Below are 27,171 nucleotides of genomic sequence, written 5' to 3' on the forward strand. Positions count from 1 at the left end.
GTGGCTTAATAGGCTATTTTGTCTAGGATTGGTGAAGTTTGATATTTGAGGGGTCTGAGGCGTCAACTTCCAAGCCAAGAAGCCCATGGGAAAGTACCAGAGAAACTAGATCTCTTGCGCTGTGCTTCTGCGACACCTGTGGGGAACGGGAATGGAATGAAATCCACTCACATCTGCATGGTTGGTCTGCATGGCTGCCTACTTCTGGGTCCGAGGATGCTGGGCTGGCTTTTCTAAATTTACACCACTTTATTGGGAGTGAAATTGATCATGGCTCCCACTTAGCCTTGATTCTCCTGAGTGGCAGGCTCCTATCCTCAGTCACAGAAGATGCCTGACCAGAATTTTGTTCTGGGGACAAGTGGGTTACAGGGTGAACCAGTGTCTGGGATATCAGAATGTGTTTTGTCTTTTTGTTCAGGGTTTTGTTCATAGTTTGTTCAACTGTGTGACAGTGAATTTGAAGCTATATGGACTCACAGGAGCACCAGTGGATCCTGTTCCCACCTCCATTTTGCAGGCTCTCCTTCCAACATGTGTACCTTTAGCTAGGGGTCTCCAGCTGGGCTCCTAACTGTGCACTTTGCACAAACCTGATTCAAACCCAGACTGCCAGGAACCTACCCTACACCCTCTCCTTCAGCAGGTGAGAGCCCTGTCACTAAGCCTAAGCCAGGACTGCTGGTCACCTTTGCAGTCAAAACTCATTTAGAGAAAGCTCCATTGTAAGTTACATGGTGAAGGGGGTTTCTGGACTTTCAAAACAAAAATGGGGAACATCTTCTCTAGCTCTGAAATAAGCCTTTCCTGGGAGGGCATCAGGAGAGAAAAATTAAGGTACCTGTGCTATCCTAACTTTGAAGGGTCCATAGACCTTGTCTTTTAAGTCCCCAACTCTCTCAAGATGGGATGAGGGGAACAAGCCAGAACTCTTAGGGAGATAAAGGAGATTAAGGCAGATAAAGGAGAGAAAGATCCATTAGAATTTTCTTTTAAAAAGCTGGCTGGGCTCCTCAAGGGGGAACCAGAGAGGAGGACTGAGAGAAGAGGGGAGCAGATATAGGGCATCTTTTGGAGAACCTCTCTTCCTCTACACTCAAATATGTTCAAACAGTTGCCAAGCAGGGCAGGAGACTGGAGTTCTTCCTAGTGGACAGTCAGACCTGAGGGATGTCTCTTCCCCTTACATCTCTCTTACAGGTAGCCCTCCATTCGTCTGCCCTTCAGTGGGGCACCTCTGCCCGGTGTGTTGATGGTTAGAGAGGCCAGGCCAGAGTGAGACTCAAGGCAGGCTTTCAGAACCCCTTGATATCTGGGGGCCTGGGAAGAGGAAGCTGGGCTGAGAGGGTGCCCACCAACCTCTCCCTTCAAAGTCCCCTTCTACTCAGTGAGGACCTCCCGTTTGTACCTCTAATTCTTGGGCCTAGATTAAGAGGGAAAGGGAGTAAGGGATGGTTGTCATTTTCATTTTATGCTTGTGTAAAGGGCTCTCCTATTTTCGCCTCCCCCTTCTTCCCCTGATGTCCTGGCAACCGTGGAGGGGAGAGGCTTAGTTGGTACCAAGAAATTGACCAGTTTATTCTTGTTAATCAGGCATAAAGCAGCACAAACACTGACTCTCTATTAAACATGGAATCAAAAAGAAAAAAAGAAGAAGGAAGGAAGGAAGGAAGGAAGGAAGGAAGGAAGGAAGGAAGGAAGGAAGGAAAACAGTTATGTGGATAGGAACTGGTTGGAACTGAGAATTGAGTGATATGGATGCTCCTGCTGATCCTGTCCCTTTAAGAAAAATCCATAAAGGTTTTCCATCAGCCCAGTGTCTGGGAAAGAAGCAAACTAACTGCTTGGAACAAAAGAGACAAAGAGGCCAAACAACAAAACAAACAAACAACCCCCCTCCCCCCTCTGAGACAACAATAGACTAGACACAGCAAGTGCAGTTAGGCCTGGCCGGCTGCTCCTGTCCACCTGCCAAGTCTCCCCATTCGACTGGAGACCCATTCTCTCTCACCCCACTCCCACCCCACCACCCCCTCCCAAATCCCTTTCTCTCTTTCTCTGTGTGACTCTCTGTGTCTCTCTTGGGGTCTGGTGCACTCTCCTCTCTCTCTCTCTCTCTCTCTCTCTCTCTCTCTCTCTCTCTCTCTCTCTCTCATTAACAACACCCCTGGCATTATTTACCAATCTATTTCCTAGACCTTCTCAGCAGCTCCCCCTTAAGTATCCAACTCCCCAGAACCGGAGCCTTCCCCAGGCGTCCCTTTTGTGTTATCCTTGCAGCGGTCTCTGCCAGGAGGACCCCAAGTCCATCTGCACTTCAGTTTCACCCTTCCTCCTGTTCAGCTCTTTGCTCCTTTTCTGTGAGGCTCTGGCATGCTCCCTCCCCATCCCCGAGCAGCCCTTTCTTTGGTGCTTGGCACTGCTTGGGACTCTCATGCATGCCTGCCTTCTCTTTCTCTCACCCCCTCTCTCTGCCCTTCTCCTCTGCAGCAGGCCCCCTCCCCTTTGCCCCCAAATCCAGCCCCTTTCTTTTCCTTTCCCCCTCTCCCCTTCAAACTTTCATAAAATACTGTAAACAACTTTGCCCGGGGATTGCTTTTCTCTGTGGTGTGAATAGAAAGCATGGAGAAAGGAAAGAGTGGACAGAGGCGAGGACAGTAGGCAGAGGCTGTGGTGTGGAACCCGCTCCCAGCCAACAGCCTTGGCCCCTCTCAGGCTTTCTTTCAGTAACCCCTTTTGTGCCAGCATCCCTCCTGAGGCATCTGCGTCTGCTCAGGAAGGCCTGGCTCTGGCCCGAAACCCTTCTTCAAGGGGCAGTAGGGGTGAATCCAGGCACCCACACCCACAGGAAGGGTTGCTATTGATTTAGTCACAGGCCTGCCACCTGCAGCCCCTGATGGGCAGTAGAGGTTTCCCTGGCAATGTGGCAGCTTGGTCTTCAGTCTAGAGTGTACTTTAGAACAGAGACTGTGAAAAGAATGCCTCCTCAGGGACTAGAGAAGAGAGAAGACCATGTCCTAGAGAATGCTGGTCTTATGGAGAGAGTGTATGTGTTGGGAGGGGGCGGGGGAGGATTGACTGTTGGAAGATGTGTAAGGCAGAGCTTGGGGCTTCCACATTCAGGAAGAACATGGCCAGGAAAGTGATCTCTCTACCCTATACCACACATGCACTGTGAGGTCAGGGCACGGAACCAGGACAAATTATTTCCCCTGGCCTCACCCCACTCCTTTCCTTCTCTTTTCAGTAACACGCAGACAAGATGGGACACTCCTAAAGGGAGAGAAATCATTGAGCCTTAGCCCAGTATTAAAAACAGAAGCAGCAGCAGAGCGTACTCTTGCTGTTTGGTTGCTTGGTGATGAGGACAGTGAGAAGAAACACTGATGGTATAAAGAATACGCAGGGCTGGGGCCTAAGCTCAGTGACTGAGCCTGGGTAAAGTCCTGACACTAAAATGACTATTTAAAAATGTGTACACATGTGTGCAGATATGTTTATGTAAATGTATGTGTATTTATTTGATTTTTTTTTTTATCGTCAGAAGAGAAAGGAGATGTGTCACTGGCAGCTTTTTGGTTAGGCAAGTGTAGGAAGGCTGATGTGCCTCCTCCAGGGTGATTGTCTAAAGACGAGAGGTTTTTAACACATGAATACACCACAGGCAAGCCTGGCATGGCCTCATGGACAAGTCTTCCTTTCCTCCTTCCTTCCACTCCTTCCTCTCTCTTTTCTCCCTTTGTTGGCTTCCTCCCCAGGCTGTCTAAGCAAAGGGGAAGTCTCCCAAACTGTGAGATTTTTCATGTCTGAAGGGAGACCTCACTGCTGTCTGACTCAGTGTCTAAACCCTGTGGACCATACAGCAGTCTACTCTGTCTGTGCCCGGTGCCACTGGAGGCCATGTGTTCTTCCTTATGATCATTAGGCTGTATTCTCTCCTCTCCTCTCAAGGCGGGAGACCCTCCTCCAGCACTCTCCCTGCATGTTTTTACTATCTCCAGAGGTCTGCTCTTAGAAGCTTGCTAAACAGAGCCCTTTGGCCAGAAAGCCTAAGGAGAGAACAGCACAGAGGAGACTGTTCTAATGAACTCTCTCGTGCTGGCCAGAACAGTCCCTATTGGGAATACTGTTTTCTTGGTATTTTGACCTTGTGTCAGAATGACAGATTCCTCCCCCTCGGGGAAGTCACTTCCTAGCCAGCAGTGATTCTGGAGCTGCTCTGGGCTCCACATCAGTGCGTCTGGAAGCACTCACTAGCACAGGCCTTCTGGCTGACTGTGGCAGGGAGTCCTCCTCAAGCCTGGGGGCCACTGTGGGAGCCTCTGATTTCCAGGCTGGAAGAAGAACCACACCGAAAAAGTTCCCACCTCCAACTTCCTTTTTCCATGGTCGTATTGTGTGCTCTGCTGATCCTCCATGTCCACACTTCCTGGCTTCCTGTGTGGGTTTCCTGTTTTATCACCACCTCAGCAGCCATAAAGAGGCACAGGATGATAGAGAGGCAGGCAAAGTGGAAGATCCCTGGGCTCCTTTCCCAAAGCGCCCTACCTCATGCTCTTGATTCTCTGTCCTCAGAGTCTCCACGACTTGGGGTGTAGCTGGGAGAACTTGCTTGTGTCTTTTCCAATTTGGGCTTTCTTGTACGACCTTTCTGTAAACTACAAGTACACTTGTCCATTCTTCCTGGGAATATTTCCCGCATGCAGACTTCTGCTGCCCTGCAACAAGCATCCGGGAGCTGTCAACAACCTGTACGATCAGTCACGCACGGGCCTTTTAGCTCCCCAGTTCTGACAGATGTGAATGCTAGTGGTCACTTAGTCCTCAAGAGCTATTTGCCTGAGGTGGAAAAGACCACAGAGTGTGACATCAGGATGCTAAGCGCTTCTGAAGCCTTCCAAAACTGGGCATTGTATCCTTTTGGGCCCCTGGTTAAGAAGAAACCTGAGATTCTGTTTTATTTTCGTGTTGACCAATGTTCTTCATCTACTTTATGGTTTTGTGCTAGATGGTGGCAAGAAGGCATTTGCTACTTCAGTGAGTCCAGTGGGTTAGTGCACAAGACCCTCCCCAAGCAATGAATAAACTTGCAACTATCTATAACTCTAGCTCCAGGGACTATGACACCCTCTTCTGGTCTCCAAGAACACTGCTTATACACAGTACACATACATACGTGCAGGCAAAATACTAATCCATGTAAAATAATAATACATTTTACAAATAAAACAAAAACAGTGCCTGGGCTTCCCCTCAATGCAATTAAATCAGAATTTCTAGGAATGAGGTGTAGTTATCTATCTATCTATCTATCTATCTATCTATCTATCTATCTATCTCTGTCTCTCTCTGTCTTTCTGTCACTCTCTGTCTCTGTGTCTCTGTGTCTCTGTGTCTCTGTGTCTCTGTGTCTCTGTGTCTCTGTCTCTCTCTCTCTCTCTCTCTCTCTCTATATATATATATATATATATATATATATATACATATATATTCATTCCTCTCTACTGGAGAGACATGTTGATTTATAGGCCAGGAAACCAGTATATTATACAATGCTCTCTCCTTTATGAAGTACATGATGAGTTCTAGAGACAGAAAAATGCAGCTGTTCATGTATGAGACTTAGAGGCAAATGCTATCCTGCAAATGTAAGAACACAGTCTCTGTGAAGTATGTTGGGTATAGGTCTGAAAGCTGGGCCCAGAGTTCCAATTCAGGCGCCATCCCTAACTTGGGTTGTGACTTTGGACAAATCACTTGACATTTTGGGTCTCAGATTTTTTTTTTTCCAGTGTAAAAAGAAATGGCTGCTGTGAGAACTCTGAAATCTGTCCTGCTGTGCCCCAGCCTTAGCTCAATTTGCTAAATTCTTGGACGCCAAGAAGCCAAGAAGCTTAGCTAGGTGATCGCCAAATACTCCTGGAGGCTGGCTCACTTATTCATGAACACACAGTCCTGACATCTACTCTTCGCCGGCTCTACCGAATCCCTTTCCCAGACCCTGAGTATCAGACTGATGATTTTTAAATAATTCTGGGCTCCCTTAATTCTCTCTCCCAGTCTCTTGCAAATGAGCAGATGAAGGGAATGGATGGGGTGGTAATGTCTATGAGCAGTGGGTAATGACTAACAGAAGTTTATCCAGTTGGATAAGTGTCTAGTGGATTGCTGCTGGGGTCAGTGCTCGTTCTGGTCTTAATTAACATCTTCATTAATAGTGTGGGAGAGGGAATAAACAATAGCTAATGATATTTGCAGATGGTAGTAAATTCAGAGGTGTTGCAACTACCAGGGAGAGCGGCAAGAGCCATGGGGATATCAGAGATGTGAACAAGAAGCAATTATAATGATGTTTATTCTGGAATAAGCAGAGTGAAATGTTTATAGGGGGGGATGACAGGGGACACTGGGAGACGCCAGAAGAACAACCATCTCTACCATCCGTAACTTGGTGTGAATTTGGCAAATGAGGCAGTTAATAGTCTTAGAACTTCTGTTGCACATGCTGGCCTGGTCCTGACAAACAGCAGTAACCACAAGGACAATAGCAGGAACGGCATCCAACATTGTAATCCGGATGCGGGGACATAAGCCTGTAATCTCAGCATCAGCGAGATGGAGGTAGGAGATCAGGAGTTCAAGACGAGGCTTGGTCACATAGTGAGTTTGAGGCTAGCTGCTGGGACTGTGGGACGCCCTGGCTTCACAAACAAGGCCCCCACCCAAGACAATTAGTCAGACAGACAGGCAGGCACCCAATGGTTATAGACAGAATTCAAAGTGGTCTGTACGGAAGTGAGTCTTCGTCCTAAATTTCCAAGAAGCTTGGGTCTCTACAGGTTTGTCATCTTGGATTTCTAGATCTGAACAGACTCAGACTCATGAGGAGGTGAGAGTGACTTGTCTCATGGACAAAGTCCTCCTACCAATGGCTTTTCCCATCCTGCTTACAGTCTTTCTCTCCCTTTAGGCAATTGCTCAGAATTGAGGTGACCCCTGAGAACAGAGAGAAATTTTTGCAGAAGCTCAGAAAGAGTGAAAGCAAAAGGAAAGAGGGGAGGAAGGAATGAAGGAAGAAGGAGGATGGGAGGAAGAAAGGGAAAGAGAAGAGCAAACTTGTGTTTGCTTGTGCTTTCCACAGATACAGAGGGACAAACGTTCTGAGCTTGGATGTTACGTAGCATCCTTGTGTACCCAATCTTCAGTGACCGTTTCCAGCAATAACTCCCACATCTCGCAATGAACCCAGGAGAGCCAGAAAGTGTAGGCCACTGGCTGTGAGCACAGAGAGGTCATAGGCTGGGTAGAAATCCAAATGCCAGTTGTCTCATCCTTCCATCCACGTCCCTTTCAATCACAAATCTGGTCCCGTTTCTCTCCGCTCACCCCTACCTAGAATAATGGCAACACAGAACCATGCACAGAGAGCCAGAAGGTAAAAGTGTAAAGGAGAGAACGGGCCCTGGAGAGCAGAGGACAAAGGGAAAGTGGCCAAAATAGACATCCTTCACCCAGTCCAAATGATTGAATTATTTATAATTACATTTTGAAATTAAGAAAAATAGACTTTCCAAACAAGAAAGGCTTCAACACAATGGGACCTAAAATAATGTGGATCTGACCTTGAGGGAATTTGGCAGACAGTACCAGTGTCGGAGACAAAAGTGAAGTGAAAGGAAAAACAGTTCAATGTGGAAAAGCCAAGACTGCTCTTGAGAAATTTGAAGTCCAGGCCCGATGAATGCCAAAGGTCTCGCCAGTTGCATCAGAGGAATCTTAGGACATCAGAGATGTGGGCCTCGGCATGGGCCTCCACACTCCAATGAGGCCTCATCTGCCGACACAGGTTTAGAAACTAGGAACGTATAAGGAATGAACATTTCTCTATACGAACATAAATTGCAAAATTCAAAGAACCGAGTCAGAGAAAAGACCAAAGTCATTAAGAATCAACATTGCCTTGGCAGGAAGGCTCTCCCTGTCACCTCCCTCTCCTGGAGGCCAGCTCAAGGGATCCTCTTATGGTCACCTCCTGGCTTTTCGTCTTTGTGTGTGGTTTCAAAATGTCCCTGCCTCTTTTTCTGAGTGTAGATGAATAAAATCATGCTGCGTGTTTTCTTTCATGGCTCGCTTCTTCCAACCATATGTTGTGTGTAAGTAAACTCTACCATATTTATCCATTGTACCATTGAGGGAATTTTGATTTTCTCCTATGGAACACTTATGAACAATTCTGCTATAAACTTCTTGCACGTTACCTGCTGCACATGGTATCCCTGGGGCAGGGAAAGTGAATTTGCATCTACAGTTTTAACCGAACCGACCGGTTAGATGGTTTGAGAGCTTTTAAAGCTTTGTAGATTTTATTTAGTGTTAAACATTTGAGAATAAAACAAAAATAAAAGGTTAACAATATTATGTGATATACTAACACTATATAAAATTCAGCTTTCCATGTCCAGATATAAAATTGTATTGAGGCATAGCCACACTGTCCCTGGCTTCCCCTGTACAGGGCTGGCAGAGTAGAAGGCTTGCCTTAGAAGTCATGGCCTGTAAGACTTGCACTATGTAAGCTTTACACACATAGTGTTTGTAAGATATTTTAACCGAAAGACTCAGGGCTCCTTAAAAACCAAAGGCTAACATCCCTTAAAAGTTTCACTATGATCCGAGCAGAAGAGTCAACCAACATGAGAGCCCCTAACACATTCACCTCACAGACAGTCCGAGCACAACTACACAGCCATGCAACATGAGACCCTTTAAGCAAGGCTTTCTGCAGCCAATATAGACCTGACACAGATCCATCATAGACCCAAACAGGGCTCTATACAAGGACACTGCACATGCTCATGAAGGTTGGTTCTGCCTAAAACACGGGCCCTTCACAGCGCTTTCCTGACCTCCACAAATCCACTAACATCTTTTCCTAGAAAGGTCAGAGTTTCAGCAGCTGTCAGTTACAACAATAGTAATAGGCTGACACTGCTTACATTCTTATTGCCTTTGGGCATCAGGTATTCAAAAACCACTGAGTAACAAAGACTATGCAGTCCTCCAGCCAAAGGAGCTAAAATGTACAAGTGTTCTTTCTGGATCTGAGCTATAGAGCTTCTGCCCAAGTGAATTCCAGATTTCCTGTAGAAAATTCGTCAAAAACAAACAACAAAGCCCATCAGAACAGTTCACCGAGGGACAGAATTATATGGAGTAAATTTAGGGCAAGATGGCTCAGGAGTAAGGGCACTGGCCCCCAGGCTGACGAGTTGAGTTCTACCTCCTGGAGCCCACATAAGTAGATAGGAAGAAGCAACTCTCCAGGGTTATCCCTTGTCAGTGGTTCAGATGAATACAAAAGCTGGGGCCCTGTGCACACAGGCATCTGGACTTGGATGAATATATAAAGACTGCGAGTAGGGAAATACCTCTTTTCAACGATGGGGCTGGAACAACTGGGAAGCCATATGAATACTTACACGTTTCAAGTCATATCTTGCACTTGATACAACATTTCACTCAAAATGAAATCTAGACTTCAATGTAAAAATATTAGATTATGAAAATTCTAAACGAAAATTTATGGAGAAGATTCTTGGTGTTGTTAGATTAGGCAAATTGCCTTAGATAGAAACCAAAAGCACAATCCATAATTTTGACTTCATCAAAATTTTTAAAAATCTGCTCTACAAAAGGCAATCTTAAAAGACTGAAAACAAAAGTCACAGACTCAGAAAACATTGAAAATCAGATATGTGGCAAAGGCTTTGCAGGCGCAGTGTAAGGCAGTAAAATTCAACAATAAGAACACACACAGAAAGAACATAGGCAGACAGATGCCTCAGCCAGGATGCTGTGGCGATACAAAGATGCACACAACACCATGCCCACACGTTAGCCAAGAAGACAATGCACACTGCATACGTTCTCTAATCGCTAGCCAATAGAGAGAGAGAAGTGGAAGAGAAGGAGGGAGGGATTTGAGCATAAGTGTTGAGGAGTATGTAGAGAAATGGGAACTTCATTCACAGCTGGCCAAAGAATAGCACAGCCACTCAATATGAGAAAACACCATGACATTTCAGACAAAAAGAGACCAGCCCTGTGCCCGGATATTCCCAAAAGAACTGAGAACATAAGCTGGGATGGAGACCCAGGTTGCCATTTTATGATATTCAAAAGGTGGACACAATTTGGTGACCATTTGCCAGATTATCTGTTTTCTATTATACAGCACAAAGTCAGCGAAAAAATATTACTGATGTACACAATAATGTTGATAAGTATCGGCATTACTGTGATCAATGAAAGGCACAGGAAACAAGGGGCAAGGAACACAAACAATAAACAAAAAACTCAAGAGTACATGCTGTGTGACTCATTTATCTAAAACACCAAACTGTTACGACTGAAAAAACAAAAACAAAAACAAACAAACAAAAAACCAGGAGCTAGAGAAGGCTCAGGGGTTAAGAGCACTGGCTGATCTTCTAGAGGACCTGAGTTTAATTCCCAGCACCCACATGGTGGCTGACAGCCATCCCTAATGGGATCTGCTTTGTCATCTGCACAAAGACAGAGCACTCCTAGGCATTGCAGGGACAGACTCCATGGGAAGGATGGTAACCGAGTGGAAACTTAACCAAGTACGTGTAGCTTATTGTGTGCTCCGTGCACTGTTACAATACGCTTTTTCTAAGAAAGCGCAAACGGAGACGTTGAAAGGGTGAAGCCCCACAGCTCTGTGAGGGAAGGGAAATAAACCTACCAGAGATTCAGCTAGCAAAGGGCTCGTGTCTACAACACACAGAGGATAGCTACTAGTCAGTAAGAAAGAAACAGCAGAACCAACTGACCAGGGCAGACTATTTAAGTAGATATTTATCAAGAGGTCATCCAAATGGACAAAAAGCAGATGAAATACGAACGGAATCTCTTTAGTCATTTGAAAACTGAAATTTCACAATACACTGCTGTCTTACATTATACCAGTTTGTTTGGTCCTTTTTTTTGGGGGGGGGGTTCTGTCTTGTTTTTTTTTTTAAACATGTTGGTGAATATGGAAAAAAAAATTCAAACTCATAGGCTGCTGCTAGGAGCGTGAGTCCAGGCATTTTGTAAATATCCAGCATTGTGTCTAACAAAGTTTACTGGCAAACTGCAAACCCAGGAATTCTGCACACAGATTTATGCCCTAAGCAGACATATATGCTCATACACTAGAAAACAGGAAGGACAAGGTTCGCATCATTGTTATTGATACTGGCCCCATACTGGAAATGATCCAGAGGCTGTCAAGTGTAGCAGGAATTGTGTATACATATACAATAGGATTTCACATACAATGTTGCGAGGTGGGGAGTGGGATCCGTTATCAGCAACAGCAGGAGAGTCTCACATAAAATGTCCAATGCAGTAATTCAGACAGAAAAGGAACCAGTGCATGCTTTCCCTTACATGTAACTTTGAAGTCAGGGGGGATATGTATTAGGGGAAGGTCTTTGTTACAGGTATATGTTTGCATTATTAGAAATAAGAAGAAAGTTGAATGTAGCAATCGCTAGAGAGCAGGAATGGTTTCCGGATCACCAGAAATCTTCCATTTTTCCTTTTCTACTTTTCTCTGATTCCTGATGGGGTCTGCTTATGTAACCTAGGCTAGCTTCTAACTCTGTCCTGCTAACCCCGCCTCCTTGGTGCTGGGATCACAGAAGTGTCCCACTTACTTGGTGTTTTCTTCCTTAGCATGGATAATGAGAATGAGAACTGGATAACCCGCCCCCCAGCAATGCTCTCACAGCTCACACTGTGCACATTAAACAGAACAGGACTCCTTCCTTGCTATACAATGTTCTCTTGCACGACTGCATAACAGCCTAGTATTTAGTCACTGACATATTCACTTCCTTCAACCATCCCTTCCTTCCTTTATGATGGCGTAGGCAATTGAACCTAGTGCTCACTACATGCTAGGCAAGTACTCTAGTGCTTAATTAAATTTTTAGTCCACCTTGAACTCTTAGAAATTGAATCTACATTGTTTGTGGTGGCTTTAATCTTATTCTGCAATTCAGGCAAGAGTTTGTGATTCTCCTGTCTCAGCCTCCTGGATTGGAATTGCTGGGATTGCAGGCCTGCTCTAGTCCTAGTCCTAGTCCTCCCCCAACCCCCACCTCCTGTGTGTGTGTGTGTGTGTGTGTGTCTGTGTGTGTGTGTGTGTGTGTGTCCGAGCGCATGCATGCTCATGTGTGTACATATATGCTCGTGAACATGTGTGTGTCCCAGAGGACACTCTGGGCATCATTCGTCATTACTATCTCCCCACCTACCCCCCCTTTTAGAAGGTGTCTCTTATTGGCCTGGAACTCACCAACTTGGCTAGAGTGGCCAATAGGCATCTGTCTAATTGCACCTCTCCAAAGCTGGAATTATAAGCAGCAGGCACAGCACCTAGCTTTTTAAACCTTATGTGGGTTCTGGAGATCAAATGCACGAGGCAAGCATTTCATGGGCAGAACTATCTTCCCAGCCCCACCATCCTGATATTGAAGTACAGACTGGGAGACAAGGGCAGTCACCCAGGTCTTACTCGTTAGAAGTCCAAAGATTTGACTAAGCCTGTCTCTCTCTGTGCCTCCCTGTCTCTGTCTCTCTCTCTCTCTGAGTGAGTGAGCGTGTGTGTGTGTGTGTGTGTGTGTGTGTGTGTGTGTGTAGTCCTGATCTGCTAGCCATCTATTTGGCCAGGTTATACAAGGCTGCTCACAACTCTTTCCCCAGTCAGAGACTTACAGGTCCTAAAGAAAAGGAGATTTCAAAGCTTAGCAACCTGCTGTGATGAATGGTTGGTAGGTGGAAGGGGACAGGTTACATGGTGGTGAAGAAAGGTTTCATTGTGGTAAGAGCCAAAATTCTAGGACTATACAGTGTTGGTTCATTTCTTGCCACAGACACAAGCTGTTGGCTGAGGAATCTACTTTCTTTATCACAGTTTTCTCATAGGCACAATGAAAGTCAACACTGGGACCTGGATTTCTAGGAGAATTAGATGCAGAGGGTTCTGAGTTCTAAGGTGAGAGGGAATAGTACTCTTGGAAAGCAGTTCGGCCTAAAGAGTACTTCCAGGTCACTGCTCGAACTCTCTTCCTTATACGATCTTTGATCTACACTGTTTTGGAAGAACTGCACAGCCCCATGTCCCTTCTTTTGCTAAACACCTGTTTGCCAGGTTTCCAGAATTTTCAGGTCATGTTCCTGACCCAACTAAGCAGCCTGGGTAGTCAATGCTTCCAAAACAAGGGCACACATATTCCATATTTCTATTGGCTATGTCTGTATTCTCTGCCCCCTACTGTCCCTGTCCCAGGCCTCTTCCCACTAGGCAAGGGTATTGTGGTTTTTTGTTTGTGCGTTTGTTTTTTTGCCCATAGAATGCCTTCCAGACACAGCAGGTACTCCTTTGCCTCCTAGAAACATCCTTTGCAATCGGTGACCAGCATTGTGTCAGTACTTCTGAGATTGTCACAGTTCTTACCATGGGGCCCCACCATTTTATGTCGTCACTAGCCTCAGCTTTTGGATACTGTTCTTGTTTGCAGTGTACCATTCTGTCCTTGAGCACAAACCCTGATGTGGGGCGGACACACTAAACCGGTTTACAAAGGGCACTTACTCAAGATGCCGTTAACCATCTTACCTTTCCAAAGATGCCCTGGGAGTGATATGAAACAGTCTGCCAGCTGACTGACTTCTGACCACAGCACAGCCTCCTTCAAACCCAGGCCTGTGTGGTCAGGGCACTAGTGGGACCCCTCTTCCTATTATTGCAGGTGAAAGCTCTTTGCTAGGACCACTGGGCTCACAGGCCCCTATCTTTCAGTCTATAGTCTGGTCATTCTCATAGATCTTATCAACTCTCTCACGTTGGAAAGGTGGGGACAGGTGAGTTCAGGGAATATTTATTTCAGTAATAAAATATAAAAACAATTCTTCTAAAAGGATCTTAAGAATTTTGACAATTGAAAAACGAAACAAAACTCAATCCCCAAGCACTAAGGAAAACATTCTTTTGTTGGGTTCTGTTTGAGGATCAGAGAATATGGTGAAGAACCACGACAAACCTTGCTCAGAATCACACAGCTTTGGTAGCTAAGACAGGATCTGAACCCCCAAATGCCAGGGCTTCTGAGTCTAAGTCGATAAGCCTTATTCTCTCACCTCAAAACATACAAGAGAATGAAACAACAATCTTGTTACATTCTATCATGTTTGTTTTAGAGCCAAACAGGTTTACCCAGCTGGATAAGTTCCTTAAACACCATAGGGTAACGAACAAATCTTCTCTATATCCAAAACCAGAATCCACATTCACAGAAGGAAGATCTATCCCATTGATAATGTTTGAAAGAATGTGCCTGGAGTCCTAAAGATAATTTCAAAAGAAGAGTGATAAGTTCTCTCCAAGGTATGTGCACAGCTTCCAAAAGCTCCCACACAGATCCCAGCCACCGGCCCGCAGTGGTGACCATCTTGCAGGCTTCCCCTGCCATGGGGACTCTTTCATTTCATCAGAGCTGGCTGATCGAATGACCAGCAATGGGCTAGCTAACTTCTCCAAGCCTCAGGCTCCTCACCTTTGAAAGAGCTGACATAATCAACATAAATCCAGCGCAGAGGAGAGGTGGGGTGAGAAGACGGTAATTACTATCACTTGCCATAATTCTCCTTTCAACTCAAGATTGAGAAAACTATCACCCTAGGGAGCCCTTGCTTAATGAAGGTGCTGCTGTTGGCCTCAAGGGACCATGGAGGAGGAAAAGATCAGTTTGTAGGTGTTACTTAAAATGCTCCCTAATGAGCCTGCCTATTCGGGCCACAGGGAAAGGGTGCAGAGGGTCTGATCTGGCTGTGGTACAGAGTTTGGACTGCAACAGTAAGGGTCACTAAGACTGTTCTGCCAAGAACTTGATGGGACATGGAACTGCCATGAACGGGCCAAGAAGGTAACCGTAGCCCCAGGGCATACATAATACATGGGCTTCTCAATTATTTACAGTTGGTGCCTGGTGTTGATGTGTATCCTCCGGTCTACTGGAGAACACTGGGGACCAGCACGCAGAAAGTGGGCCTCCTACTCAAACCCTACAAGCAAATGTGGACTCTAGGGGACGCTTTAATTGTGGCTACAAGGTGGCGGTGATTGTCACCAAAGTTGATTTTTATCCATTTACTAAACTATCGCTGACAGATTTGAAAACATAAAAACTGTAAAGTTCCTCAAATCTTAAGTCCATTTTAACAAATTCTTGGTTGTACCATGTGTCCTGGTTTAGAGTTCAGAAAACCTCTCTGTGGAGGGATGGGCTTTTTATATTTTCTTGGATAGGGATTGTCTATAAGAATGTTGTCCTTTTAGTCTCTTTATGACAGAATTGTTACGACGTATCTAATTTTCCCATTAGGTGCTTCCTGAATCACTTAGAGAGGATGTAGTGTCATCCCCATTAACTGACTGTCCTCATTCAATTACTGTTCTTCAGTTGTTAATAAGAGACAGGAAAGGACCTACTGTGTGCGGGCCACCATTCTTGGGCTCATGTGTCTATGAACATTTACAATTAATTATGACCAGGAGCTGGAGAGGTGGTGACACCTTTGGGCATTTTGTCTGTGAAGTAGCTTGTGGCCACAGTCACCCAGTGGGGCTGCACATTAGTACTTAGGACTCAACGTGCCCATGACCCATGGACTACATACTGAAAATGAGCAGTTACTCGGGGTGAGAGGCTCTACTCTGTGATGCTGGCACTGTTACTAGCCAGCTTAACACCCATGAGCTGGGAGAGCGAGACACTGTAATGGAACCAAGAGCAATGGGAACTAAGGGGAAGAAGACATTCAGCGGCAACCTTTAGGTTCTGGGCAGTACTGGCCCAGAGCGATATCCACCATCCCCTTTTCAAGGGTACTAGTCTGTTTAGATTTTTATGTAAACTCTCCAGGCTTCATTTTAAACTTTAACAATTTCTAACAACAACCCCCCCCCACAGTCCCCTTTTGGGGGAGTTGGTGGTTTCTGTTTCTTATTCTCTTATCTAGAAGTCTCAAAAGGACTTGCTAGCTTCTGTGTGTCTGTGTGTGTGTGGGGGGGGGCGAGTATACAATAGTATCAACAATGCAAACGGAAGGCTGAATGGAAAAATTACAAAATTCTGTTCACCTTAGGTTTGCAGGTAGCAAATATTATACACTAAAGAACCTGTTGGTAATATGCCCTGATTTTAAGTTACAGGATCATAATTGGATGCCTTTTTCTATCTTGTTATTTATGCAAAGTGCCTCCATTCTTGTTTTAAAAATACTATTTTTTTTTTAACATTAATGGTAAAAGAAATAAAAAGGGCAATTCAGGATGGGATTAGAAAGACTGAAGGTGAAAAGGACAAAGTTTTTATAGCTTGGGTTTCTCCCCGACTCTGTATTGCTTGTGGATCCTCATGAAACCCTTAGTTGGAGGAAACAGCCACCACTAGTCACACATTTGATTAGCCTGTGTGCTCAAGTTTACCACTCCACACTGTTCCTCTCTGTTCCTTCTCTCCCCTTGTCCATAAAAGAATAAACAAATAACAACATAAACCATTTTTAACAACATGTAGCCTAGTGGTATCAAAAACTTCCCAATTTTATTGGTTTGGCTTCTGAATATATTAGAAGGAGATTTGGTTTTGTTTCACTGGGCCAGAGGAGGGAGTGGGGGTAGGAAGAGCAGCTGACTTATTGTCCCTAATTAAAATTGTCTTTGGTTTCTATTAAGACTGTTTTCACTCTACAAACCCACACCAACTGCAAAGTGAGCAGAAAACCACGCGTTATTCTTTTACAAGTCAAAGTGAAGGTTTTCAGAAGACCCCGTGTGGACTTGACTCTTTTCTAAACAAATTTGGAGGAGAATATTCACACAAAACCCTTTGTATCACAAATGCAGAGGCATTCCAAAGCATGCCCTCCACTTACACCAGTGCTTAGCAAGGACTGGGCTCCTGCTAGCCAGAAGGTCATGGCCTGAAGAAAGACTTATATTCCTTCAATGCTTACTCCTGGTCTCTATCTATACTTTCTGAGCTATGGGATCAAGACATAAGTGTGATTACTGATATTGTTAAGCAATGGGCAATTTGAAAGACACCAACATGCTCTAGAATTGACACTGGGAATCTGTGACATTGGGGATAAGTGACTACAAAATTTAGATATGAGGAACTTGATGCTGACTTAACTCTAAGTGGCCCACTGTGCAAAAAACAGGAGAGTTCTTTGCCAGGTTAACACTGAAAGATGACAGGATGTCTAGCAGTTCCTGGTATTTTGCCTTTCTCTGTACTAGTATTTGGATTGCTAGACAATTCTGGGGTTTTTTTGTTTTTTAATGAAAAAAAAAATCCAACCAAAAATACCTTAGTAATTTAGTTGTCTCTCATACATATGGCATAAAATATTCTGAAAAAAAATTTTTGATAAAGCATTTGGTTTTTCTTTAATTCAATTTGATCATCATTACAGTGAAATTGATTCAAATATATTCCCTCTTCTTATGGGCATTTCGATGGTTAACGTTCTAGTCATACGAATGTATAGGCAAGAAATGAAGATTTAATTGTACATGCTTTGTCTTTATAAGGAAATCTTAAAAACACACATAGGCTAAGAAATGATTGATACTTTAGACAATTTCTAACAATTGCCATACATTTTTTTGAAGCCAGAAGACATTGATTTACCACTGTTGAATCTGAAAGCAGATTTTCGAATATTGAGTCATAATTTATAGGCCCCCCCCCTTAAACCTCCTTAACCTGCTCTTGAAGTGTGAGCAATGACTCCTAGTTGGTCTCTGTTTAGCCTGTGAAATTTAACAAGGACATAGCCTGGGGTTGGTAAGTGAGGCTGTGAGCCATACCGCCATCGCAGGTTTTTGATGACACCACAAACCACTTGAGATTTATTGTGCTAGCAGATGTCATCAGATCTATGTGTGCACAGGTGCAGCATGCAGTTAGTGGAAGAAAGAATATTGCATGTAGATATTTATTTTTGTACCCACACTCTCCGTGGGCTACAAAATGACTCCGTGTGCCCTGGGTATTGTGGAGTTTCAACCTCACTTCAAGAGCCTCTATGGAAATCTCCCAAGATCTTTGTGGTTATTATTGTAAATGGTGAGGAACTATTTCTTATGTGAAAGACACCGTTTTAAAACCAGTGTCTTTAGAAGAGGCATAACAGGTTATAGCTAAAGGTCGCCATAAACAATGAAAAATAAAACGTAAACAGAGACTTCGACGTAGGCTTGGCTGGTGATTTCCTTTCACAAGGCAGTACTCGCCATAGGCATTCTCTTTTCCTTGGTAAGACCTGAACAGACAGCTCCTGCCTACCATCTCCAACAAGATGCTCAAGTCTGGTACTTTGTAAATGTCCAGGTCTAAGTCTCTCTAGATAATTTTAAATAACAAAGAAGCAATTCAAACTATTGCCTATAGGCAATAACAAATACATTGTATATTTTTAAGATTTTTACATAAACTCCAAATAGTTATCCACTTACTTGTAAAATGCTGTTGTTCTATGTAAGTATTACATATCCCACTAACTTTATTACATGCATTAAACTCAAATAATTTCTGGTGAAACAAAAGACTAAATGTAATAATATAATACACTAGTATGTTCCCTTCACTAATATAATGAAAATATGCTTCCTATATTTTTGGGAAATAGAGAAGACAAAATAAACACCTCCGGAGCAATGACTGAAAATTACTGGTTTAGATGGGGCAGAGGAATTACTTCAATTATGACATAAAGCTCTGAAATAATGCATGGCTTTGGGAAATAATTAGCAATTATTTTCAGGGATAAACACACAGATGTTGCTAGCACATTAAAAACTTCTTAGTTTGAAGAAAACATACAGAAACTGCATTTCCAGTTATTTGGCTATAGGAAGAACCAGAAAAATCTAAAGTGAGTATTTGCTAGGAGTTCTTGCCAGTAAGTTCTATGGAAAAAAATTGTCTGCAATTTTAGTGAGATGGTCCCTATGTCCAAAATGATCAAGAAGCATTGGCCTTTGGACAGTCATTTTAAAAAATAAATAAATAAACAGTAGTTATAATTTCTAAAAAATGAATATAAGAAGATATTAAATCCTAATTATATTCTTGGAAAGGTTTTTCAGTCAAAATTATTAAGAGAAACAGCTACACTAAAACATTCCTAATTTGCACTTCTGGTATTTATGTTGCCAAATATAAAACCCAGAGAGTCAGCGATGGAGATCAAAAGATCCTGATCACTTGCCATTTGACGGATCGACAATTGTATTGAGGTGAATACAAATCCGTCAGACAGATTTCTGAACGACACACTTGAAAATTTATCTCCTTATTTTACAAACTTGGAGCATCCACTCGTGACGCTGTGTGCATGTTTGACAGGCAGAAGAGTGATCGGCACAGGGACAAGTATTCTTATAACCGTCAAATGTGGAGAGAAAGGATGACATGCTGACAGAAAAAGATAATCTACAAAAGTCTGAAGATGACATGCAAGGGGGCATTTTATCACCAAAGAATACGCTTAGGAAGACATCTACTGACAAGTGACACCAGCACTGGATCCTACTGTGTCATAATGAGAGTGGGGAGCATCTCTCCCCCTTCATTTGTTTCCTCCTTTTGTCCCTTAAGATATTTCCTAAACAAAATTGGACTGTGTCTTCTTTGCACGAGATAGATCCTCAGATACCTCCTGTGATACACATGGAAGAGTGGTGGTAAAACCGCCTGTCTAAAACAGTCTCGTCCCTGCTTCCTACAATTTTGCATTTAGCTCTGGATTTTTCTCATTGTATACTTGGTCTGCAATGCTTCATGCACCAGTCTGTGTTCCACGGACCAGACCCCTGACCATAAAACTACCATCAGTCAATCCTAGAATGCACAGCGATTTGTTTGTAGCTCACTTAAGTTGACTGCCTGTGTAGAGCAAGTTTATTGCCAGGCTGCTAGGTGGTTATAATCATGGACCAACACCTTGAAAGGAAAAATTTCCCTCCGAAGTTTGAGCTGAGTGTGTTGGTGATGACGAACACGCCTCCTGTCCTCTTTGCTAGTTGTTCATCTCTCTTCCTAAAAACGATGTGGCTATAAAAAACATATACACAACTGTGTTGGTGTTTGAGGAGTGGACATTGGGAACTGTTAAGCTTGCAGCTAACAGACCATTCTTAATGGTGCATTTTCTAAAATTTAATTGGGTAACACTTTTTTTTGGATCAATAATCTTAGCACTGAAAATTGGTATGGGTATCATGCAGGAACAAACTCCATCCATATATGCGTATATGTTTATGGGCAGGGGACTCTTTTTGTAATGAGGCCAAATGTCTTCTTAATTTACAGTTGTCTATTGTAGGGACTGCAAACCTTAACAGTGTTTAAGTTCATCAGAACTTTGATGTAAACACAATTGGGATCCTAACACCGACATGTTCACATTTAGAGATAAAGAACAATTCATTGGGAGTGTTTTTAGTCTCACTAGTAATCATATAATTGAACAGGGTTTTTAGAGGCTATTTGAAGCTATTGTTGCCAGTTGAGCAATTACATAATTATGATCCCTGTAATAAAATCTCCAAACACACGTGGGTTAGTAACTAAGTGCATTTAGGGCAAATGTTATATTTTTACCTTGTAAGTCTTACATTTTCAAGCACGGTTTTATACCGACTTTGCTTAAGTGTTGACCATGCAAGTACAGATTCATACTTAAGATGAAAATAATTGGATTATTTTAAATCCAGGCATTCCTCGCTCCATATATTTAACTTTCAAAACTATGAATTAAAACAGGTTTATCTGTGAACTTCAACACTATCCGACGTCCTCTAGATACAGGGGTTGGGGGCGGGGTTAGAGTTCTCTGCTTTCTCTCCCACCTACTACTGCCCATCTCTAACAATGTCTCGCACCGCCTAAGCACACACAAGTTCGAAAGCAAAGGCCGTGGAGCGAGGGGCCTCTCGGTCTCTGCACCGAAACCAGCGAGGCCCGGGCAGTAGCAGATCTGGCCACGTGGCGGGGAACCGCAAGGAACCACACAGCCAGTGGCGCTAGGCCGGGTACTGTCCCGGCTCCACTACCCAGTGGCGCCACGCCCACCGCGGTACAGGCCCCGCCCTCCCGTGGCTCCTCCCCCCCAGCGCGCCTTCCCGCCGCCGGGCGGAAGCGAAGCGCCGCTTCCCGCGTCCCGGCCGGCGGGGCGGGGCAGGGCTGCGGGGCGGGAGGCCCGGGCGGCGCGGCCAGGCCAATCCCAGCACGGCGAGGCCCGCGCGAGACCGTGCGCCCTGGAGCACGCACGCACGCACGCACGTACGCGCGCACACACATATACACACACACACACACACACACACATACACTCACACACATACATACTCACACGGACACACACACTCACACTACACGGCGTGGGAGTTGGCCAAGAGTCTTCCGCCCAGGCGAGCAACGGGAGCTGCGTTCGCCAGCTTCCAGACTTTACCTCAACCTGCTTTTCTTCTTGGGCCAGGAAGTGTGGCCGTGCAGAAATAATTTTAAACAGTATCAGACTACGTCGGGATTTCTTTAAAAAGAAAACAACAACAACAAAAAAACCCCTACACACCCCAAAACAAAACAAAACACCCTTAACACAAAAAGAAAAACAACCACAAATTCCTACCTGAGACACGCAAAGTCAGCGGCCCAGGGTTCTGTACAGACTCCAGATCTGTTTTATTTCGTGCAGTGCGATGGTATGTGGCTTTAAAATGATCGGTCTTGTTTGCATTTCATGCTCGTCCTTTGCAACCTCCTGCCTAACCCCACGCACACAATTTATTTCCTGTCCCTGTGTGTACAGCGATTCTTTTACTCCTTTCTCGAGGCCGTATTTTTGTTTTAAAGATTGAACAATGGTGTTGAATTTTCCGAACTAACGTAAATACGTATTTTGTAAGCGTTGGCAACTTTAGCACACTTATGGCGGGAATCAGCGAATTATACTAAATCCAAACAGTGTGGAATCCGGCAAACCACCCCCACCCCCACCCCAGCCCATCCATCTGACTCCACTTTCTCCTCTTCTCCCTTTACTGTTGGGGGAAAATTATAAATAATACTTAGCCGCCCACAAAGTCCATTTCGTTTTTATTTTTATTTTTTTTTAATGAAAGCGTATTACTTCACCCTAAGGCACTACTTTGTTCCATATTCTTATTTAAAATGCGGTTTCAAATGCAAAAAGTTTTACGTAGCTTCCATTGGTGTGTTAAGGGCTTTAAAAATTGGTGTCATTCTAAAGTTTAGCTCACTCGTCCACACCCAGTTTGAGCGAGGAATTGTTAGCCCTTCTCCCTCCAACACCCTCAACTCTTAAAAAAAAAAAAAAGGATTATGATGGATTTCTTCCTGCTCCCGTTAATGCGTCTTTTTCCCACCCCACTGGTTTCTGCCCTAGCCTAAGATCCCCCTCTGCCTAAATCTGTGTGTGCTTGTCTGTGGGTCTGCCTTCTCCCTTGTCCTCTTCGACAGTGAGTCTGGGACACATTTTAATGCACAATATCCCATCCATTAAGTTGTGGTTGAATGCGGAGTGTGTGAAGACTTGGCAGCTTTCAGGTTGAAGGGGGCGGGGAAGCCAGTTTCGACTTTGACACAAGATGCCGAGGTGGCGTGATCTGAATTATTATTAGGGCTGCGAACATGGCCATCTTCCCCTCCTGGTTGGAAGAACTGCCATTGAACTTGAGACAGGACAGACAAGATCTCCAGGTTTTCCTTACCCCCTCAAGTACAGTAGCTGGCAGGGAAAAGGCGCCAAAATACACAAGATTAACTGACTTTCTTTGAACGGGTCTTATAGCAGCACCCTTTTGTAACTACAACTTCCAACGGGAGTGGGGGGGGGGGTCGGGTTAACTTTTGAACCCATATTCGAACAGACATTTAAATCAGTCCTAAAGTGGAATAAGTCCAGAAAGCATACACGCATGCTTCTGCGGTTAGAAAGAATGCACGTGTAAATAAGCAGGGTGCATGTGTGCACGTGAGGAGGGCTGGAGATTTAATCAAAATCAGAATGAGTGACTTCCCGGTGCATTTACGGTACTGGGAAGCCTGTTGTGAGACTAAGAGGCCGACCTTTGGGCAGCTTAAGTAAAAACTGCAAAGGGTTGTGAAACGCAAAAAACGTTGTGGTTTCCAGTTTTACATTTGAGGTTTAGTGTTTTTATTTAATGGTATGAGGGATGGAGAGAGTGCCAGCGCTGAAAAGTCCCTATTAAATCATATGTGGTCAAAGGTCAAACACTCCAACTCACAGATACAATATACTGGAGATTCCTGCGTAGTGATGGGGAGCACAGGAAAAAAAAAAAAAAAAAACCAAACCGCTTGGGCAATAAAAGTATTAGAATGGTAATTATCGTCCGTGGTCAGGGCTGCATTCTTGTGCACTGGGCAAAGGTTTTTACTGGCCCTGATGAATTTTAAAGCCGAGTATTGTTGAAAGCTGTTTTAACAGGAAATTGATTAGCTGAGTGTTTCATACAATAAATGGTGACAGATTCATTGTTTGATGTGCAGAATAAATTCCTTCTATTCTTTGGACAGCATAGACATCCGTTTAGTTTTAATATGGTCAGACTGAGCAGCAGCATAATTTTGAGTGGATGTGATGTCACACACATCTGTAACTTTGTAACTTTGCATGGCATCACAGAGCCTGACAGTATCCATTGCTTTGAAATTTGCTAGCTTGCTGTGTTCTTAAATGGTTCAGATACATTCAGAGGTTTTGTCTTTGTTTTTTTTCTGAATATATACTGTGTTTAGGCCCAGTTGTTTATGTTCTCTTTTTACTTCTTATATTTCCATTTGCAAATGTAAGTGGTAAAATCCCCTTATTGGGCATTATTTTGATTTTGAAATACAGCAGCAGCTTTTCAAGGAGAACTAGAGAAAAGGCTACAGAGGTTTAAGATGGCCTGTGGCCACCTCTAATACTACAGTGTAAAAACTTCTGAATGTCTGTGTCTTTATAGGTCACAGCATATATGTAGACGAGCGGCCAGTTTACTCATCCAAACAAAAGGAAGTATGATTTTACTTCAAAGATAATCTATTTTGAAAAGGTCAAGACTGCAGCATCAGCAGAGAAGGCACCACTGTGTATGTAACCTCTGTAGTGCTGTGCACAGAGCCAGGAAACTGTGACAGAAAATTTTGAAACTTCAAAATAAATCAGACTTAAGTTTCAGTCCAGTTGCTAACGCTGTAGCCCGGGACCAAATGATTTCAAACTTGGGAATCTCTTGTTGTATTGAATTCATCTCTGTAGAGAAATCGTGACCAGTGAACCTTCATGGAGGCCTTTGGGCTGGTCCTCGTTCACATTCACAGTGGTAGCCTGCAACTGTGTCCTGGCTGCAGACATGCTTAGTGGGATTTCTTTTTAATAGTTAAGTACAGGCATCTCAGCAGCGGCATTATTAACAGCGTCATTTTTTCTCATTTAGTTTTGTCCTCGGGGGAGACCAAACAGCTCCCAGAGGAGGGAAGAAAAGTCCAAGGTTATTTATTCATTTCAGTTGAAAAGCAAAGGACTGGCAGTAGGTGGGGAAACCAACTAGTTGTGAATTCTCCAGTGGGGAGAAATTGCTCCCCTAATTTGACAGTAGTAGTTTAAGGGCTCATAGAGCTGGGCATGATTCTGCAGTTCCTATCATGCACAGGCTGTCTTAGCACTTGCTGCCTGTTTATATATGCATTTTTTGGGGGGGAGGGTTTTGGTGTTGTGACTGGTGGATATAAATCTAGGTTTTCCAGGCTATACTTGGAAGAAAGAAAGGTCCCTGGGTATGACACAGTGGACACCTGCAGTTCTGCAAGCTTGCTTCCTGGGGTCAGAAGGTCACTTGTCTCTTTTGTATTTAGTTTTTAAACATTGATACTGGCCATGCAGGGATGGGACTGTTGAACCTCCTTGTAAATCATGGGCAAGAGATAAAAAATAAAAGTAGTGGTGCACACTGGGAATGACAGCTTTGTTAAGCTGGGAGAAACCTTATTTGAATTTGCCCAGGCTTTGCAATCTGTCTCTGCAGTTTCTTCTTTAAAAAGATTAAAGAAACAAAACAAAACAAAACAAACCAGTATCAGGAGATACTTGAGATCTCAAACTCCTCTCTAGAGATCAGAGAAAGACCCAGACTGGGTGGCAATGTGAATTTTTTAGTATACAGTTAGATGTTTGAAAACCCACTAGAAGCCCTGACTTTTCTTTTAGAATTCAATAAACTTTCAGAAAAGGCAATTTCCCCTAATGTGGCAGCAGAGAATAGTGCAAAGGGATCACTGGGAATATGGCAACAGAGCTCCCTGTAGTTGAGAGCACTTCACAAGCAGGTTTTGAGATTAAGGTAGGTGGCCTTTTATGGCCCCCCATGCAAGAAAGGAAAAACAGAGGGTTTAGGAGAGAAAGGACCAAAGTCTTTTGGGTCCATTTTGACAGCATCAGAAACTTTTCTGCAGAGCAACTTGAAACCTACTTTTAAAAAAACATAGATACTTTCTATCCTTCTTGTATTTAAAAAGAAGGGTGTTTCTCAAAGCAAAGGTGGCTGACAAGTGCTGAGGGAAGCCAGAGAAAGCAGAGATCCCAGGAGGTCAGATTTCCCAGGAGGATTCCCTTAGGGTTCTTCCTGGGAAGGCCTACAGTGACCAGAACTTTGGGCAGGCAGCAGAGCTTGAGGCCCATGGAGTGTCAGCCTTCTTGACTCTGACTCTGAGGTCTGTAAGTCAAAGCCTTCCACACCCAGCACCCCAAGCCCTTTTTCCCCAGCTATCTATTGTTCAGTCTTTACTCCTTTTTGGTTTTCCTCACCACACTGTTATTGCTTCTTCCGTTTCGTTTCTTTTTCCCCCCCTTGGAAACAAATCAAAACCCCAAACTACAAAGCATCCCCTATGGCTATCAGCATGTACCACAGCCATCCTCAGCACTGTACAAATACAGACACGGGACACCTGAGAGAGCCGGGCCTCTCAGGGATGGGCCTGGGAGGCCAGGAATCTTGGGCTCTCTGGGTTCTTACCTGTGTCTGACGCTGCTTCTCTGCCCTGGCGCTCTGCAGCTTTTGTGAATTCTTCTGCATAATGGTGTCAATTTTTCTTTTTTAAGCTTGTGAGAAACTTTTGGATGCAACCTAGTTTTAGTGGCAAAGGAAATGGGTTCTGTTGGGAAAGAAGACTTAATAAAGGGAGAGAAAGGTAGGGATGTCTGGAGACACTTGCCCAGGGCTCAGCACTGGGCCTCTTTTGCCAGGGGACAACGGCTGTTTCTGGGCTCTGGTTGAAAACGAGTGCTCTCTGGGTGCCAGGATTTCGCTGGGGGTGGCGTAGTGAGGAGGGAGGGAGGGAGGAAAGGGAGGGAAGCACAGAGATGGGCGCTGGATTTTTAAAGAGACCCCGAAATAATGGCTTCTATAAGAGTCCAGGCATTCAAAGAGGTGTGTTCAAGGACATGAGTGCATTCGTGCCAAGGGGAATGTCTTTTATGGTAAATTAACTCCAGTTAAATTGAATATTTGTTCAAAGGGAAACTCCAGTAGTTAAAGCTGGTATTATCAGTGGAGCGTCCCCGCCCCCCTCCCGCAGATTCTGGTGAGGGTGAGAAAAGGGATGCAGCTCAGTACAAAGTGATGCTTTGGGATTGTTCGGTTTGTTTTTTTTTTCTCCTTCCCTTCCCTTCTTTCTTTTAAAAGTTAAGATGAGGTTGCCTAAAAATTATGAGAGAAGTGAGTATTTATTTGGATTAACCCCGACTGTCACCTCCTTTCATCTATAAAGACTGTCAACTTTATCCCAGCTTTTCAAGAAGAAGAAATGACCGGTACAAAGGAAATTAACGTTGTCAGAACGCTAACTAGAGGATTTGCCTAGCAGGGGTAGGGGACCGCTCCCCGTGGCGCGTGCCCTAAAGGGTTAACTCGCCCTGGTTCTCACAGTTTCCCCGACTTTACCTGTCCTCCTAGACCCGCCGCCCTCCCCGCCTCCACACCCCCTGCGC

General features: G+C 44.2%; 1 long non-coding RNA gene across 1 annotated transcript in view; it reads right to left on the reverse strand.

Annotated features, from left to right (window-relative positions):
* The window catches only part of LOC116900725, a 38,266-nt gene extending 11,693 nt beyond the window's left edge, over nt 1-26,573 (reverse strand). Inside the window, exon 1 of the long non-coding RNA XR_004387945.1 lies at nt 26,198-26,573. This is a non-coding gene — a long non-coding RNA (uncharacterized LOC116900725). The remainder of the gene's footprint in view (nt 1-26,197) is intronic.
* Nucleotides 26,574-27,171: the final 598 nt, after the last annotated feature.

This window comes from Rattus rattus, chromosome 1, assembly GCF_011064425.1.
Source record: "Rattus rattus isolate New Zealand chromosome 1, Rrattus_CSIRO_v1, whole genome shotgun sequence".
Lineage (NCBI taxonomy): Eukaryota > Metazoa > Chordata > Mammalia > Rodentia > Muridae > Rattus > Rattus rattus.